Here is a 20290-nt window from a genome sequence, read left to right on the forward strand (position 1 = left end):
TTGCTTATTAATTATCATTGCAAAAACGTTTCCAAGTCTGCGTGTCTGTTGGTGCTGCACACTCGTGTCTGTGTGTGGGCGAGAGATCCTGGCATCATTAAATTCATAACTGGGGCAACCCACTCAATCACTTTTGTACGCTTCGTTCCAAGAGCTGCGAAGAATTGTGGGTGCATTGTGCAGGGTTGTGTCTGCCGCACGTGTGTGTGTGTGCGTACGTATGTACAAGTATTACATGCACAGCGGCGCATGTGAGTGACACCTCCCTGAGATTACTGTCAGGTAGTAAACGCTCCAGGGCAACAGTAGCTCAGCTATTTGTGTGTTAAATATAAAGCCGACTTCCTGACGAATGTCATTGCGGCCCGTATTACTGTTGATTGTGACTGTTTTGACGCCTCCTCCACGAGGAAAAGGTGACATATCGAGATGTACAGAAAACGTGCAGCAGGAGGGCCCGCTTCATCAAAATGCATAAAATCACTGTAATGCTTGACTTTCATATCCAGGCACAATATTAGGTACACCTAATAGTGAATGTAATTTATCACCATGCCTTTTGTCGTCCCTGTTGTACAAGCACTCGCATAGCATAAATTCAAATTTAAAATCAGACACCGGTTTGGAAGCATTTGGGGACAAAGAAAGGACTATTATGCGCTGTGATACTTTCCTGCGCGACAGAAGCCACATATGGAAAGTTTTAGCAAGGCAGCAGGTATGCGGTAGCCACAAATTGTCCATGTTTACTCTTTTCTACCTTATGGCTAAAATAAACTGGCTCCGTTGTTCATTCATGTAGACAGAGGAAAGGTACCAGACACTTTTATGCTCTGCCATATTGAATTGGCTTTTAGATACAACCATGTTATGTTATCATAACAAGGATCAAGAAGTCCTCACTGTATTTGTGGGAATAATACCATCCTCTCATTGTTCATCTATGACAGTGATGTGTAGTGACAGGTAGAGAAAATGCATTGTTCTTCAACTAGATGGGAGATCTAAATAAATAAAATAATGAAATAAAACTAAATAAATAAATAATGTTGCTTGGTTCCAAGCAAGCACAAAGCTTGTAGAGAGAGTTGAAGATGATGTTGGGGAAGTGATATTTTACCCAAAGTTGGTAGGGAGTAAAGAAATGAAGGAACGAGTTGTCAGGAAGTTTAACAGACTCAGTGTGGAACCAAGTTGAGTTTCTGAAGAATCCCCGGTGTGTGCCTGCTGTCTGTGCCCATTCTAGCCTGTGATGGTTGCTCTATTTCAACCACCTCGTCTCCGCGCAGAGTCCCGAATGTGCCTGGGACCGCTTTTGGTGATTGTGGCAGATACGGTTAAACTGAGTGATGACGAAAGAAGTGAGCAAGATGAACTCATGGAAACTGAAAATGAAGAACAACTATTCAAGATGGCTGACAGACACAGGGAGAATAGGAAGATCTTTCCAGAAGGAAACATTAACATAAATTAATTCGGGTAATTGATATTTACTAGAGTGAGGGTCGCACGGTGGACAAGTGGTTTGTATGTTTGCCTCGCATAAAAACGTCTCATAACAATACATTATTATTGGACTTGAATGCAAAATGAATGCATTCCCGTCAATAAGGTGTTTCAACAAAACATTTCAACCTGAGTCTGCATTCCGGGTTCTGTTGCATGTTGGCGAACAGATTTAAACCAAATGAAGTGATGAAGAGAGGACTCGCAGGCACCAGGCCATTAGAGTACTGTCGACTTTTTGGAACGGCGCCACGGGGAGGCACTTCTGTACTGAGCCGCTACGCTAACAAGACGGCAATGGGGCTTGGCAGAAGTGAAATTACAACACACAATGTTTGCACATGGAACTTTTTTGTTCAGGTGGCTTGTTAGTTTCAGATTTTTATTGTTTTATATTTGAAGTGTTTTTTTTGGGGGGGGGGGGCGGAAGATAGATTTATTCTCATATGTGCAATTGAGCAGCATGTGTTTTGGAGCTTGCTTCTGTTACTTGTTTGACAAATAGGTTCTGGTTTTGGTTTGGCCGCAGGCTTAAAAGTTGACATCAGATTGGAGTCTAAATGTACCGTGTAACTTTTTGAACATAGCAGTTGTTATGAAGCGTTTTTACTTTATAGCCCCTGTTGATAAGATCCGAGCATACGATTGGAGAAATTCGACCTCGGTGGCTTTCAAACAGGGGAGGGCAAATTTTTTTAGCTCAGGGGCCGCGATTTTGTTGGTGTTTTGTTTAAGATGAACAGATGGGTCTGGTCATTTGTAGATCAGGGGGGAAACGGTTTCAATGCAGTACAAAAAACAATCTTGCACGATGTCACTTTTTGGAATACCTGAAGTCGTGGTTTTCAAAAATGTACGTATTCTGCATAACAGCAATAAAATGTCACAGGACTCAAATTCAAATCCTCTGTTGGCCATATTAAAGAATGGAGAGCACCAAATGGGGGCCGCAGACCACGGTTTGCCCATCTCCGCTGTAAAAGCATGTTTGTGTGTAGTGGAACCCACTGGATAACGGGAGGGGTCGTTGACCTACAACATGGAAGAACTGACAGACATGAGACTTAAAAAACATTCAGCAGATGCTTTGAATCATAACATTGTTTGCATGGACTTAAAGGAAAAAGAAGAAAAAGGTGCATTGGAGCGCTTTGCTGCAGGGAGGTCAGTTTGTCCGCGACCTCACTGCGAAGCAAAATATATGAGCTTGGGCTCTTCGGGACTCACAGCGAGAATGTTCTGGGTTCCTATCTCGGTTTTTCTGTGCCGGAGTTTGGATCTCTTTCTCTCTATGTAGCCCTCCCACTCTTCAAAAATGCTCGGTTTATTGAAGACTCTAAATTGCCCATAGGTTTGAACACCGCTTTTCACTGAGTATTTTTGGCCTGACTACATTTGTCATTCAATAGAGTCCAATCTCGCCTCTGAACAGGATAAGTGTTATTTATAGCAAATGGAAGGATAGCATAGGGCATGCCTCGGGCCTCATTGCAGCATGTGACCAAAGGGGTCAGTGATTTGATTAGCTCGATCGCATTAGTCCCCTAACTCACATTGCCATTGAGCAAGATAGTTGAGTGATCTCAGAGTCAGCGAATCATGAGTATATTGACTTGGCTGGCTGTTAAGTGGCTAAACCGTTAGCAGCTCTGCGTGTTGAGTGACTTTGCGTCAGTTGTGCACCCGTGTTTATTTGTTATCTTTGATGAATCAAGCATGGTCTCTGTTGATCCTTCAATGGCGAGCTATATTAAATTAGCTAACAATGGTGAATTCTTTTAGTTTTAGTACATGCAAGTCTTAAAAGCAACAAAGACAGCATGACATTACAAAGGACAAACATATCACCCCATACCACCATTTTGTTAGTTTACGTTAAAATTAAAATTAAAATTAAAAAAATGCTTGTAATACAGTGATCCCTCGCTACTTTGCGTTTCGTTTATCGCGGCTTCACGACATCGCGGATTTATTTTCAAAATCAAAAAAACATTTAAAAGTCAAAATAAAACATCTAAATTGAGGAAACATGTCTAAACTTTAGGACAATGTAGTATTGCTCCAAATGTTCGTTTACATTCCTTTAGAAGTCCGATTTGGCGTGTTGGCACGATCGCGAATTAGCATCTTTCCGCTAACTCGTTAGCCTGCCCAGTACTTCTTGTTGGTGACCGTACTTCGCGGATTTCACTTATCGCGGGTGGTTTTTAGAACCAAATATCCGCGATAAACGAGGGATTACTGTATCTTTAAAAAGTGAAAAAAAATTGCAATTCTGCCAAAATTACATATGTAAATCCACTTTATTTGCAAGAAATGCTTTAGGGGGGCGCACGAAAAACGAGTCGCGGCCCTTGAGTTTGACACTTGCACTATAGTGCATTGCAGCTCTTGTTTGCTCAGTTCATCCAGCCCGTTTTTAAACACACCTCGCTCTTCTTCCCAGAGTCCGAACTATTATTAGCAGCCCTGGCTTTCTCCTCCGTGCGTAAAAATAGAAATACACTTGTCCATAACTGGCACCCATTGACACAATAGCCCCTCGTTCCGGAGACGTAGCTCCTCCCAGTGCGCGCGTGTGTGTGTCTGTGCATGCGTGTGTGTGTGTCTGTGCATGCGTGTGTGTGTGTGTGTGTGTGTGTGTGTGTGTGTGTGTGTGTGTGTGTGTGTGTGTGTGTGTGTGTGTGTGTGTGTGTGTGTGTGTGTGTGTGGTGGGTGGCTGACAGCTGGGCTCGCCTGCGCTCCAGCTCCACTCAGCTAAGAAGCTTCATCCCCAAATAGGATGACCGTCGGCGGCTGTCGTGGACGAGCCTGTGCGCACCTCAGTGACCGTCGCCACAACCGGGACTCCCGTTTCACTATTCCCGTGGGACACTTTTAGAGCATCCTCATTACATCGGCGTGTCTTTCCCCCCTTTTCTTTCTCGTTTTCTAGTGCGGATTTCGAGATGGATATTCCGATTTGAGCGCCGCGCGCACACACACACAAAAAGAAGAGACGCGCAAGAGAAAAGTAGCGCTCGTATTGTTGTGAGTCGTTGCGTTAAGAATCACATTTTATGGATTACTAATAGACAAGAGTCGAGCAACCGCTACCAGATCTGTCCATTCATGAGCTGAAGGTAAGATTTCATTGTATTGGTTGAACTTCCAAGCGCCTTTATTGCCTTTTATTTGAATCGCTCTTTTCGCTGCCTCCCCGTACGGGAGGAGGCTTGGTTTGTGTTTAAGCCGGGCGTCAAGTGCACCGGCCAGCAAGGCTCACTTTCCACTTTAACAACTTACTTTTCCTATTTATAAAGCGATTTGAAAGTTTGAATATGACATTTTAAGACAAATACTGATTGCGTTGTGTTTTTTTCCATTTATTCTGGAGCACATATCCGAGCGTGTTCCGTTTTAGGTTGTTTATAGTGTCATTTTCAGGAGGACTACAGAATTGCAAATTATTAAGTTTAAATTCACAAAACAACAGCAATGAGGTCATTTTTCATCTAAAAAAAGATGTGCAAAAAGGAACTTAAGCAAGACACTTCACCAAATGATTGTTTACTGTTGGTTTAAGAATCTCATAAATCCCAAAACACCCAATGTGGATTTAAAAACATATATAATTTTTGAAATGATTCCAACACATTTCTCCTTTATTGAATGTAGTGCTATTCAAATGACAGCACTGATTTACATCCAGACATGAAGCAAATCAATGACTGCAAACGTCTCCATTGACATGCATCGGGATTGCTTAAATGAGCGGTTATGCGATATGAACCTATTGACCATTTGTTTTAACCTATTGACCGTGTATTGTTCTGACCGGGTTCAAGTGTGGTGTAGCAGGCTTTGGCTGCTCACGCTGGGGTGTGTTCAGGGACTGCATGTGCATGGTGCAGGGAAACCATTAGTGGTCACTATTGCTCTAGTCAAATGAACAGTATCAATGTTGCAATAGCTAATGAAATGTGTTCTTTGGAAAAGTTCTTTTCATGCGGCTTTTTAAACAAGCTCCGAGGTTGGGGGGGGTATACAAGCCACACACGAGAGCGCGTAATGGCACCACCCAGACAACACTCCAAGTGGTCTCTCTCTCGCTCGTGCTCTCTCGCTCTCTCTCTCTCTCTCGCTCCATTTTCTCTCTTTCTCTCAAGCTCACATAATTTTGTTTTTGTGTGCTTTTTAAACAACCTTAAAGATTTTTTTTTTTTATAAAAATACAATTTTCTCTCTTTCTCTCAAGCTCACATAATTTTGTTTTTGTGTGCTTTTTAAACTACCTTAAAGATAAAAAAAAAAATACAAGACATGTTTTGGGGACACCTGTGTGACCCTAATAAGTTGGCTTCGAACAATTAATAGATTCTCATGTAAAACTGCAAGTTTTTTTTCTTTTTTTTGTAAAAAAAAAAAAAAACATTTTCTAAACCATTGCCTTCAGGGAACATAAAATGTTCTCGAGGCATACTGGAGAAAACGTGTAAATCTGGCCAGGCTACCTTCCAGAGGCAGGGGGGGAAAAAAAACACAAAGCCCAAACAGTGCTTATCTGCCTTGTAACAATTCATCCAGTGACATGTTGTATTGCGAAAAGATGCATTACAGTGAAGCTACATGCTGGAGCGTGGCACGGTGGCGCGTTTGATCCGCCGATCTTCTAACAATAGCAATTGTCTATGACTGATGTGTATTTGTCACACTGCGTGTTGTGAAAGAGAAGGAAAAGAAGGGGGCCAACGGGAGTGCGAGTTGGTATTTAAATGTGCCACTCGAGGAAATACGCTGCCTGAATACAGTGGCGTTGAATAATTGATAAATGGCTTTGCTTCTTTTCAAAATGAATTGGCCTCCTTCTCTAAACAATGAGGCCAGTCAAGCCACTGTTAACTGTCACCGCTCGTTCAATGAGAGTGAATACCGAGGCGTTTAGTAGTCGTTGCGTTTATGCCTATTTCATGGCAGCCATGTTTTATTAATGCACACCCTCAGTGTGTGGGCTTGCTGATGATTTTTTTTTTCTTCGTTTCAACAGGACAGCATCAAATCCTTTTGTACTTGCTGGACTAAGGTTGTAGCACACATTAATGCATCTGCATTGAGAGTCTTGAATGAATCTAACGCCACATGGGAGCTGAGATTTGAATCAAGGACCTTGCCACCATGACATGAAAAGCTTCCAATTCTTTTGATGGTACAACAGTTTTTAATATTAGTATCTTTTTCATCAGCCCCCCGTGTTGCGTTAAAAGAAAAAGTAGCAATAATGAGTGAAAAATAAATGACTCTTCAAAATTGGTGCAAGTAAAAGCCCTTGTTTGTTCCTCGCGCCTACTTTGACCCATTTTCACATTCTGTCGGAAAATTGCGGCAACATTGATGGAAAGCGGTGAAAGGCAATACTGCCTTAATAGCGAGACTCGGAATAACGCATAATCATAAAATGATGTATGTTTTGCACATGTCTGTCTTGGAAATACATTCTGGTGTCATGAAAGATGCTTTCAATATCTTTCTAAATGTTACACGGCACATTTAGTGATTTTCGCCGAGGTCATCTAATATGGGTTCTGATTCAAAAAGTTGTCTATGTTCTAGATTTTCTTCTTATAGTTGCTTTAGTTATTCTTCTCCCACGCAGTGAACACCATGAGAACGGATCTTGCCATACAGTGGCTTTATTCACCACAAGGCTCACTGACATTGTAATCACTTGCTAATCACTTGCTGTGAAATGTTATCGACGTTACACAAAAACACACACATGCACACATGACGTTCTATTTTCTAAGCTCCATTGTGCTCGTTCAAGCGGCTTTAATGAATACAAGTCCATGTCTAAAAACAATGGGCATCCTTGTTACATTAGCATAAGTGATTGAGCGCCTTTCGGATGCCAAAAATGCCACAAGCATGAAGGAGCGGGCAAAAACTCTCACACGCTGCAAGTTAATGACAGAATTGGCTGGGTGGCTCGTTGGTGTTTTGTCTGATGGTCCCTGGCGAGGCTTTGTTGTTTTTAATACAAAGTGAATTAGAATGCCAGCCCGTCGACTTGGAGATGCGTTTTATAGGTTCAACTTGGCCAAATGGGCTGCGGATGAAAAAAAAAAAAAGCATCAAACATCCTGGAGCATTTACAATCAGCTTAAAACATCATGGAATTGTTGCTGTTGTTTTTTTTTTTTTTTAATGCTCACTGTAAGTCCGTAGAACATGTGGAAATGTTTTGTCACGGCCGAGTTGGGTTGGTTGTCATTAGTCAAATGGAACCGAGAGCGGGGATGCATTAGCGGAGATAATCCAGAAGCAGCGGTAGCGGCAGTGCTTTGTGTGATCACTTGACAGTAGACGGATGAATGAGTGGCCTTGAAGTCTCAAACTATACATTAGAGCAGCCGTCCCCAATGGACGGACAAACAAAGAAAGATTTGATTGACCGTGAGAGCATGAAAGGAGTTTTATTTTGAAAATCAGGTGATTCTGTCTGTGGCACTGCAAGCTGCTCGTCTTGGCCATGTTAGCAAAGCTAACAAAAAGGAGTCAGGCCGCAAGCTAGCAAAAATGAGTAAAGCCCCAAGCTAGCAAATAAGAATAACTAGAAAAATTGTGATTGACCATGAGAGCATGAAAGGAGTTTTATTTTGAAAATCAGGTGATTCTGTCTGTGGCACTGCAAGCTGCTCGTCTTGGCCATGTTAGCAAAGCTAGCAAAAAGGAGTCAAGCCGCAAGCTAGCAAAAACGAGCAAAGCCCCAAGCTAGGAAATACGAGTAACTAGAAAAAATTGAGGAAAGATTAGTTCAGTCTGTCACGATATTGTACCGAAGCGTCCTCGACTAGTACGTGCTGAATGGTGATCCCTGCTCCTACTACGCAAATAGTGTGACATCATAGCTGACAGTCGCCTTAATAAACAATGAACACATAAGGAAGGGCCTCCAATGCGTAATCCCACTCTATTGGTTTCAAAGGAGGCTTTTGTTTTTCTTATATTCTACTGCAGGGATTCCCTAAGTGTGATGCGCCTGGTCTTATAATTACACATTTACATTGCATCCCCTGATGCAATTTTCCCAGCAAGCCTTTATTTTGGATTGTGTATGATTGTCTGTCGCAACGTAAAAATGGCTGCTTGGTGTACAAATTTGGGTACGGAAACACTGAAGGGACAATCAAAAAGTCATATAATTGGACAACCGTGTTACAATGGGAACAAATGTAAAAAAAATGTAAACTGAACTGAATCAACCCCTCACCATGTCTCCTGTCCAGCCTACCATAACACGATCCGCCATATAGAAAATGGATGGAGGGCTAAATGGTACTAACGCTCTTTATGAAACATGCGTCAAATGGTCACCCCAGCAAATCAGGGCGTGGCCTCTTGTTCCTGTGTGTGAGTGTGCATACATGTTTGCACGCTGTTGTTGCCGTGTATCCATCCGTCCCTCCTCCCCAAGCTTGAACGATTGGCACCTCATCTCTCATCTATTAATCATAGAGCGTTTGCTCCTCTCGTTCCGTTGCCATAGTTTCAGGACCTGTGACTGTCAAAGAGGGGGGCCCGTCTGCCTCGAGAGAGAGAGAGAGAGAGAGAGAGAGAGAGAGAGGAATTCAAGGAAAGAGGTGTGACCGGAGGAAATGATAAGTGAGGGGAAGGCAGAACAATTGGAACGGAGCGAGTGGAGGGGAAGCCATCGAAGCGCCAATGGCGGCCAAACGCACCGAGCGGGTCCCGGCGCTGTGTGGAGTGTGCTTCAGGAACCAAAATGAATTCCATTTTTATCTCAGCGGTGAACCCTCCATCGCTTCTTTTGCACGTGCATCTTTTCATGCTCTCCCTGGCAAACACCGCTGCTGCTTTGCTGTTTGCTTCTGAATATATTCACAAGCTTCCAGATTGAGGCTCTTCAACGAGCGCCGCCGCCGCCGCCGCCGCCGCTCCTCTGGTGTATTTCGGCACATTAAACACCCGCTTATTTGGCCATGTGCATGACAAGCCAGATAGATGACGGACCCAGGCCTACTGTTTCATGCTCAGCTGCATGTTTTGATGGTAGATCAGGTTGAAATCATATGATGGATTCAAAGGGAAGCCATGTGGGAAGGACCTTCCAATGCAAGGAGTATATGTATCCGTCTGTCATAATACACTAAATCCAAACCTACTTCTCAATCAATTGGCCAATCTATCTGGTTATCTAGCCACATACCGAATTTTCCACATATCAACCAACCAAAATAAATCGGCCATCTCATTGTTCAGCGGAATTTTATTCCACCAAATATCGGAATTGGTATCGGCCTCACAAATTCCATATTGGTTGGGCCCGCTTATCAAAACATCTCTCAATCCAGCCAGCTATTACAGGCTTTTTCTTCTGCGCTTCTGAATTTTGATTCAGAATGCGCTGAATGAATACTTGTTGTACTTACTCATGTTTTGGCTCCAGGCTCTTTGTTTACCTCCGTTCTGACCCTGAATATGTTTGTGGTTGGAGACTAATCCGGTATCATATGATGCCATCTATCTGTCTGTACGTCTGCCAGCTCATACCTTTTTGTCAGCTGGTCTTTTTTTTTTTTTTTTCATCTTATCTGTCCATCTCTTCAACTATCCTATTCAATCTCTTTTCTCTTGCTGTATAACATACTCAACAATAAGCTATGTGACTTCAAGGAGCCATGCTTGAATTCTGGCTCCAGTTCTTTCTCTCTTTTCTTTTTTCCTGACCTAGATCACGGCAAAAACTACACTAATGTGGCACTTGCACTATCACCACATCTTATCGCGTCCTGCCCGGCTTGTGAGCCTCTCCTGTGGGAGCGTTCAGGCCGGAGCCAACTGGCAAGCGGCGACACGGCTCTCGGTGCACACATGCATGCTAAGCGCGTGTGTCCTCTCAAGCCGAAGCCATCCTCATGCAGTGATTCCCAACCTCTGTGCCTCATCCTGCTCAAGAACTCCCTTCGAAAACTTCTCATTGTGAGCGTGGAGGGCCAGTGGGCAGTAACCTAAGAAAGCCTCATTGTCTATGTAATTCCGCACCTTCCGCATATGGACCTTCTGCGACGAGGGGATTGCCATTAGAGGAAGTGAGAAGGTGTGCTGGCCCATTGTGCTGATGGCACCGAGGTGCTCTTTTACCTTTTGAAGTGATGAGAGTGCAGGTGACATCACGTTGGTTGCATTCTCAGGTGCGGCAGGTGAATTAATCCAAGGGGGGGGGTGTTGAGACTGGACACAGCCATGCATGCATTCATGACTGTGTATGTGTGTGTGCGTTTGTGTGTGTGGTGCGCTTTAGTCATCAAAGCAGAGGAAATCCAACGTGTAAGGTGATCTGTATGCTCACGGCAGAGCAGCAGTCATACTCTCTCACAGGTTCTTTCACACGCGGCATCCACTAGGAAGTTTTCATCTCATCATCCACGCTCTCCAACTTCCCTCTTCCGCATTTCTGCTGCCGTTATATCTCAGCCGTCATCACGGCGCTCCGAAACCCGGCCCTGAACCGGACGGGACCTCGTCAAGTGACATCCTAGCCGCCGGGTCATTTGTAACAAGCATTCCTCTTGCTCATCTAACGGCTTAATGATGATGACAGATTGCTTGCCATTGGCCTTGGGCTAATATTAATCACTTCCAGGTAGAGAGTAAAAGCTCTGCTGTGATCTGTACTTGAGGAGTCACTCTACGGACTGATCGTTCATTTTTTTACACCGGCTTGTCCTTGTTAGGGTTGCAGGTGGGCCACGGCAGACTGGTCGCTGTTTGATTGCAGGGCGCTTTCATATAAATAATAAAAAATATTCAGACTCAGATTCGCAGTTTTATTCAAATTAGAGTAGTCTAAGCTGCTGCTCTCATGACCCGACTCCAGATCAGTGGTAGAAAATGGATGCATGGATGGATGGACGGATGAGCTAAAAATGAGTACAGATTTGTTTCGCTTAATCAATTAAGTGACTCAATCACGGGTCTGACTCATTATTCACCCCTTCAGGCTTAATCATCTGTCACTCTGGGAAATTTGGGGCAATTTAACGCTCTTGGGAAAGTTTGGGAAGGCCCTTTATTTGTTCCAAATTGATTGTGCGCCAGTGCACGAAGCGATAAAGTTTGAAGAAGTTGAGTGGTAGAATTTGATTTGTATCTGAAAAATGATGAAACACATTACGAGTTGCTTTATTCCTAGTGCCGCTTGAAAAGAACAGCAAACTATCGACTACATATGTTCCTGCGTCTCAAACCTTGTTAGAAAATCAGGCCTGCCTCTTCCTGTCTCGGTCAGAGTGGCCGGCGGACTTCGAGCGATTCCCTGGAGGATCCTCCATTTCACAATCCAATCAGGCAGAACTCGGAACAATATTACCTCTGTGTGTGCGCGTACATTTATTACATAGTTAATGAACAAATTGCTGCCATGTGGCACGCTCTGGTGGCGTGGCCGGTGGAAACGTTGTGACTTACGCTGCCAAGTACCTCTCACGTCCCCACTCATTCACCCCCCCCCCATCCCGTCACCACAGTGCCCACACATGCACACACATGCTGGCCGCGGCCACAAGGCCCCCAGTGTTCCCGGCCCGTCTGTCCATCAGCTCATGCGGAGCGCCGGGCTGGGAGTACTTATCATCACTCTGCTGAGTGGAGGCCTCACAAAGACTTACTCACATCTCAAATACACACACGCATGCGTGAGCACATTACACATTACACGTAGTCCTGATCTGCCTGGTGGCTGCTGTGACAGTCAGGGAAATCCTACATCTCTCCGACTAAACACTTTTGTCTGGTTTGTTTAAATGCGCTTTGTTGAAAGATAAACAAACTGTCACCTGGATTACGCTCGGTGGCAGCTTTTTAGTTTTAAAAGCAAATGTGACATCGCTCGTCATTCTCAGAGGCCCAGTGATTGACACATGAAACAAAAAAAGATGACAAGCGCACGAAATGTCTTGTGCTTGATTTTTTTTTTTTGCTTTGTGCCACCAGGGATCAGGAAATACAACAGTTGCTTACGATGATGTTTTACAATAAGGTGACCATTAGCATTTTATTTTAAGATTGCTAAACAAACAAAAAATTTGTAATAATACATAAAGTTTCAGGCCACATGTCATGGGCTCTGAATTTTAAGACAAACCCAACCAAAACTTGAGAAAAAAAGAAACAAAGCTAAAGTCTTGAATCTTAGATTAGCATTAGCATCACTATTAGCTCATTGTTGTGTGCCGTAGCAGGATAACACAAAACTAGCACAGTTGGCAATTCAGGATTATTAAACATGTTTGGATGACTATTTATTGTAGCACTCAGATTGCTTGGGAATTTGTTTTCTTGATTACGCTGATGAAAAAAGTTCATGCCTTGACAAAGTACACGTTTATCGTATTATATTGATCGAAACCAGAGAAAGCATTGCTAAATGCAATTAATCCAATGTGATTTTGAAGCATCGCATCCTGGCCCAAAGCCGGAAAATGGCCGAATGACAGACAGCGCCGATGATGATCGAGCTATCAAGTGCGAACGCACTGCCAGGTATTGGGCGGGTCGCGGCAATGGGAAGCAATCAGGATATCTAAGTGGATAGAAGCGAGAGAAGGAAGCCAGCCTGTCAGAGCCTCTAATAGAAAGTGTCTGGACATTTGGCCAAGTAGGCAGGAAGTGAGAGGCTGATGCCTCGACAGTGAGGATGATTAAGCCAAGATAAATAAGCTTCTACCTCCGAGCGGCCCTTCTTTAATGCGCACAAAAGCCGGGCCGCATGCTGGCCTGTCGTGAGGCGAAGAGTCTTGACGGGTAGGAAAGAGTGACAAGCTGCGAGCGAGTGAGCGAGGTGGCCAGCAGAGAGAAGTGCCTTGCATGATAATGTATTCATTCAACCCCAACCAACCCACTCTTGATAATGTTCGCAGCATGCTTGGCTTGACTCATTCATCAGCGTCTACCGGGGGCCCTTTCAGCTTATTTGCCAAGAAGCCAATGGCTGTGGGTCTGCGAAGGTGTGTGAACCCTGAGTTTGTCTCCTTTGTATGAGGAATACAGTGTGTGTGCGTGCGTGTTTGTGTGTGTGTGTGTGTGTGTAAAGACTACGAATGCCGCTGTGTGGATTGCCTGGCTACAGCATCCGCATTCAGAATCAGTGCGTAATCTGCAATTTTCATTTTATGTGAGAGTATTTGTCCTCCAAAATGTATCAATGACACTAGAATTGAACTCTTGACCTTTTAATTACGTTTGGAAGCTGAGGCATGGCTTACGTCATGTGACACAACATCATTGGAGGATTTTTTTTTTTCTCTTCCCAATTGGATCTGATTGTAAGAGAGAACATGTGATCTCACGCACCGCGCATGAGATCCGGTAAGGTTAGCTCACCTGGTAACCAGATAGGAAGGCATTACAAGAGCAGAGGCTATCAAGACTCGGCATCCGTTAATCATTTACACGACTTGACCGACTGTGTTTCTTTGCATTCGGATCAAGGTGGCATTTAGAAAAGCTTCCGGGTTTCCGGGCTCAAGACCAAAAGCACTCAGTGGAACGATGACACAAAAGCTGTTCTAATTATGTAAGAATAAACAAACTAGAATACCACTCAGAGTGTAAAGTTTAGGTGAGGTTGAAAGGTAGAGCATGTGAATTTTATCTTCGACAAACCCAACACGCATTTGATTTGGTGGCCTTGGTCTCACCGAAACGGGTCAATTTGTTTTGGAGCTACACCGGCAACAAACATTACCTGCCGCGTGAGGTAATATCAGCGTTGCTGTTTTTAGAAATGAAGCAAATGTCTCTAAGCACCATGCCGAGCTCATCCGCACTTTTACAGTACGTTACATCAGCACACATGCAAGCGAGGAAAGGGGATGGCATGAGGAGAGGAGACTGGAGGTGCAGCTCTGACCTACATACCGGCAAGTTAGCAACAGCAGTTTTATTCTATTGTCATCATTTAAGCGGAGCGCTCGATTTTAAAGTCACTCGAGTCGCATGAACTTTCTACTTTTTGTTTGTTGCAGACTATCTAGGACGGAAATGAGCAAACTTTAGTGCCGAAGGGCATCGTTTGATTCTTGTTGAGTTAAAATGTCCATTACATGTACAATATATTGTATATTTATCCATTTGTGAATTCCATAAAAGCACAGAGTGGGGCCCACCCCCTGCTCAGCAAACATGTTTGCGCGTGGCTGCTTGATAAGACGAGACATGTGTTTGCGCTGGCGCCACTGCAGCGGTCATTTCTTTCACACATTAACAGGTGAAGCACTCAAGTGTGTGCGTGGTGCGGTTGAGTCAGACATTGCTAAATAAGCAAACCAAGGAATGAGGAAGCGTCACACATACCGATGATATCATCTGGTTGGAATCTAAATCGTTCAGTGTTAGTGTTTTTTAATTATCTCCAAGTAGTGAGATGCATGTTATCTTAGCGTGTTAGCTTAGCATCTCCGATTATAAGGACGCACGTATGTGATGCTTTTCAGTAAGGCACACAAAACCATTGCAAGATTTTCTCCGTTTCAACACTCCTATGGTTAATATTTGATATTTCCGATGAGGTGTGATGGCTTTCGAGGGCAGACCACTCCGGGCCTCCCGCTATTTCCATTCCCGTTCGGCAGCCGTCTGTGTGAGGCAGCCTCCGTGGCCTCAATTAGCGTGTCGCGCCAGCTCTACCTAGCTGCACCACTTGCATAATAAAGCGCGACTCTCGCTGCCCGGCCCACCGAGGAGGCACTCGGATAACCTCCTGGCCTGTAACACGGGGGCTAATTAATGGAGTAAACGTAGCCCGAGCTGTGACTACTCCGCCACTAAAGTACGAGAGGAGGTGCCTTAATGAATTGATTGTTATTTGGAATGCTCCACCGGTCAATTGAAAAGGAGACTGGTGGAATGCACTGGTTGCAAAATTAGCTCCACTTTTCACAGTCGAATGACATGATGTGTTTAAAGGCAAGAGTCAGCTTTTACAAAAGCTCAATTGAAGCAATCTAGCGCTTGGGTCGATTTGATCCATCTGGGTTTTGTACAAATCGACCCAATTTTGATGATTCATCTCTAAAGAACATGATATGAGCAATGGAAAAGTTTGATTCATGCTGTGACAACTAAATACCCCCCCCCCCCTAATGTCAATCAAAACTTTATTATCATCATTTAATTTTATCGAAAGTTGTGGCCAGCCAAACAAAATGTCATCTGTTTTTCACTTTTACACGATGATGAAACGATACCGTTATAAAAGAGAATTGTGGTTGGGGAAGGTATTGATTCTCTGATTCTCAGGAGCATTTTACAGCTTTTAAAAATGGCTCTTCCCCGTGTGTGGATTACGAAGGAATGGATGACCAGATTAATCAATAGAAGCGTTAACATGGCGTTCACCTCGGATAATTTTATTTCCTCTATCTATCTATCTATCTATCTATCTATCTATCTATCTATCTATCTATCTATCTATCTATCTATCTATCTATCTATCTATCTATCTATCTATCTATCTATCTATCTATCTATCTATCTATCTATCTATCTATCTATCTATCTATCTATCTATCTATCTATCTGTGTGTGTGTGTGGAGGTTGGTTCGTAGCTCTCGAGTAAATGGAGCTCAAAGGAGATATATCTGTCACAGTGGGATGTATCCACAGAGAACTAAAGGGTGAGGGTAAAGGACCTCACAAGTAAGTAGCTTTGGTTACCTTTTTAAAATGATAGCAATCTCATCATTGGACATGTATCGGAGCGTGCTCACAATTGCAGTCATTTGCAAAGGAACAAATGGGATACTTTATTACCTGCCGAGCTGATGAAACGCTATCCTTACATGTGAGCCGTAATAAGCTTTGAAGAAGCTTTCATGGCCTTGGGAGTGAGTTTGCTGCTAATACATGGAGGAAGGTGGGGGTCATACAGGTGCAGAGATGCCTATCTGCCCATTTTAGTGTGCAGAAATGTGCCCCCTCTGGCCCATTCATATAAAACCATAAAGCATAGCCACCATAAACTTCAAACTCAATGTAAGTATGTATTTTTGTTATTGGTTATCCAAGAGGTGGTAACATGTAATGTAAATGTAGTTGCACTTAGTGTAATGGTATACATGTACAATATAGGGTTTTGTAAAGCACACATCGCCTGAGGGCTAGCATATGTTGCGTGGTGCCTTGTGTCTATTTTCTTCCCAGCTATCTACTATATGTGTTTTGGGGCTGGTTCTACCTGTCATGTGCTGTTACATCAGATATCTTTTATGTGCTGGGAGTCAGATGACTTGATGCAGATTGTATCCATGGCAAGGTCAGTTTGAGGCTTTTGACATGTTTGGATGCTGTAAGTCTTAGATGCCAATTGGGATTAAAATCACTGTGATAGCTCTCACTTCAAATTTTCTTAACAAATGTAAACATTTTGCTTAACTAGCTGCATTGGATTTGAAAACAAAAAGGTTTTGTCGTTTGTTGTTAACTAAAAATATAGAACAATATAAGTTAAAAGTCAGCCATCTTTTTGTGGCTCACAGGTTAATTGATATTTGTAACCATGACAACCTTGTAACATCATTTTTTGAAAAAAACATTTTAAAATGTTTTTTTGTTCAGGAAAATGTTTTTTCAACTTTAGTTTTAAGTTCTTTTGTCAATTTCATTCACTAATCACCCCGTTTCCAGGCCGATGATGTAATCTGAATTGCCATTGAGTTTTTCTAAAATGGCCATTGAAACGCTAAGCAGAGACAAGCCACTGTTCTGCGTGGGAGTATTAAAACAACGCATATTAAAACCTCATCTGCTTTCCTTCACTTTCCTCTCAATGACAATATGTTTGCAATTGGAACATCAGAGAGCGGGGAGGACAGTGACTCATGCTTTCGAGCCGGATCTCGGTCGTGCGCGGCGGCTGTGCGGTTAAACGGCCTGCCTCTTCTATTGTGAAGTGATGAAAAACATAACCGAGTGAGTTTATCGGACCATATCCGATTTTAATGTTTCGGTTGAACCCGAGCAGTTGTGATTGCGTTGCTGCCCGCCCGCCCCGCGGGCTGCCGTCACAAAGAGCCATTCGACACCACAGAACGATAAGACAAAAAACTTGTATGGGGTAGCCCACTAAATCACATGATATTTCCCCTCGTCTGTGTTTGAGCCGATAAGGCGATTGTTTCCTTCTATTTGGGCTTGAAGTTTATCAGAGGAAATGATCGAATTATGAGTGTGCTTCCCTTCTCGCCTAAAGGCTACGTTTGAGTGGCACAAACCGGAGCGGCACATTTACATATAAATACGCCATTGAAAACAGTTAACAACCAATAACTTGGACCACATTTTGGGAGCCATGACTACCAGACTGTTGGATGTTGGCAATTTCCTGAAGAAATAAACTCATTTGTTATGTTAGGAGTAAAGGCTGATGAAGCAAGCTCTCAGTTTCACAGCGTCTTGCTCCCGTTAGTGAAAGTGCGCGTGCTTCTTCTTGTGTGTGCACATTTACCCTTCTGCACTCTCGGCCATCCCGCTGTGCGCGTGTGTGTTCTTAGGTGTGTAACCCCCCCCCCCACCATCACCACCACCACCACGTGAGGTAAATATTGCAGCAGCGGGAGCTAATCCGAGCATGACCGGAGCAGAGGTAGAGCAGGAGCGTCAAAATGCGCACAGAGCTCTCTTTATGTGCCCCTGAATATGTTTCAACCAACCGAGCGAGGCTCTGTCAAGGTGGTTCATTGTGCACGCGGGAAGTGGGTTGTTCAGATGGTAATGGCTCCCAGCCAGAGTGGGCTCCTTTAAGGCCCGTTTGTTTTAGCGGGTCTCTCACTGAGCGCGCGAGTGGATGGAATGTGACAGGGTGCGCCGCTGTTTTACTTACTGTAGCTTAATTGAGCCTGAGAACGGAGACTCAGCAAGCGAGCGAGTAAATGCTCAGAGGGAGGAGAGAGTGGAAGCAGAAGCATCTCGTCGGTACAATGTGATGAAGTCCTCCGGGGTGGCTAATGAGCACACGTGTCCAAAATCATCAGCATTGCCATTTATTTTTATTTACAGTTTGGCTATTTATTGCTGGCGCTTTTCTTTCTTTCTTGCTACATTTTCTAGGTCAGGAAGAAGCTGAGGCTTGTCTCCGCTCATTAAGCTACTTGAATGCAACGGTTTTACAGTGCGACAGTGAGAGACAATGAACATGCCTTCTCTCATTTACCATCATTTATTATGCACCGCTTGCAATTTCAGCGGCCTCCACATTAGGTACACGTAGACGTACTAATGAGATCCAGTAGCAGAGCTCTATCGAAATGATAGCTTTTAACATGTGTATTTTAATTGCTAATAATTAATTCAACAATATTGTAGCTGTGATGCAGTGCAGCTAAATGAGTAATACATTTCCGTAAATATTCTCATCTATCTAGGCGATTAAATTCTCAGGGTATTGAAAGTGAGCTTTTCTGGTGTCAGAACAAAACTGAAATAATTAGTATCATTTAAATTTGAGCTCATCCAATATTGTCACTCAGTTATTTTGGAACTTGCACCATGGGAAATGACACAGTGTGATATATGGCCACTAATAGTTTCATAAAAATGTCAGCCATGTCGTAGTGTGTGGTCTGCTGTAGCACCCTTTCGTAGCAAGGCCGCGAAAGGGAAAAACGATGAAGTTACTCTATACCAGGTGGAGGTCACACATTCTTACCTTAAGCCCCCCCCCAAAAAACTCCTTCCCATTATTTGGTTGACAGCCTAAGCTATTTTAAGTCTCGGCCTGGACGTCTTGTCTTGATCTATTGCCTTACACCTAACGTCTCCTTCTCTTCACGTGTGAACGCTTGACACCATCAACCTCTTTTTTGGGGGGCTAAAATTGTAGTCCATAAATTACTTGCCCTTTGCACCCATCGCACTGTTTGGGAATAGTAGAGTATTCCTCAAGTATGCGAAGTGAAACAAAGATAAATCGCTGCCTGACTCTCCAGCCGAGCATAAAATAGCTTGGCTGTGCTCTCGGCTGATGGCCGCCAACAAAGAGCTTATGTGCTTCTCCTTGATGCTTTTTTTGTTTGTTTGTTTTGCTGAGAAGAAATCTCAGACTGAAATGTTAGCGAGTTCCAATAAACCTTACATAATACTGTCCTCGACTCATCGGTAAACTCCTTCACATTTTCCGAGCAGATATGAGGTGATTTCGTGACGTCCACCTGATTGTTGCCACGCCTGACATTTGAGAAGAGACGCGAGCAGTGAGATCTTCAGAAGCTCCCTAAAGCTGATCATTCCACAGGAGGAGCAATAAATAAATAAAAATAACATGGCATTTCGAGACACATGCCGCGCGAGGAATTTATGTAGCAATATGTTTATTGTCGTTTGCAGTCAAGCGGTGTACCGCGACGGCACGGCGTCATACTGAAAGATGCTTTTAATATTTTGGGTTGCTTTTTTAATGCTTACGAAGGACACACTTGGGGAATTTTCAGTCCAGAAAGTTATTGGAGTACTTTTTTGTTACATTTTTATCAAGGCGACAAGGTGGAGGCTAGCGGTTAGCACATCTGCTGCCGGGGCCCTCCTGTTTAGTGACGACTGTGCAGGTGTACCTAATGTTGTGTCCAGCGGGCGCATTGGCTATTCTTATTTTTCGGACCGCCCGAGCATTCATCAACAAACTTTTAACTGTTGTTTTAAGATGTCTCAGATGACTTCCGAAAGCGCCGTCAAATGAGACATCTCAACATCTGTGACATGTTTACGCCCGCGGTTTTACATGCTGTAGGT

At 43.6% G+C, this 20290-nt stretch overlaps 1 protein-coding gene across 3 annotated transcripts in view; it reads left to right on the forward strand.

Annotated features, from left to right (window-relative positions):
• Positions 1-4204: 4204 nt before the first annotated feature.
• Positions 4205-20290, forward strand: part of sema6a (sema domain, transmembrane domain (TM), and cytoplasmic domain, (semaphorin) 6A) — an 83151-nt gene continuing 67065 nt past the window's right edge. For all 3 annotated transcript variants that reach the window (XM_037260023.1, XM_037260025.1, XM_037260026.1), the window contains exon 1: positions 4205-4628. The gene's annotated coding sequence lies outside the window, so the exon portion shown is untranslated. The remainder of the gene's footprint in view (positions 4629-20290) is intronic.

The sequence above is a fragment of the Syngnathus acus genome, chromosome 9 (genome assembly GCF_901709675.1).
Source record: "Syngnathus acus chromosome 9, fSynAcu1.2, whole genome shotgun sequence".
In the NCBI taxonomy this organism is placed as follows: domain Eukaryota; kingdom Metazoa; phylum Chordata; class Actinopteri; order Syngnathiformes; family Syngnathidae; genus Syngnathus; species Syngnathus acus.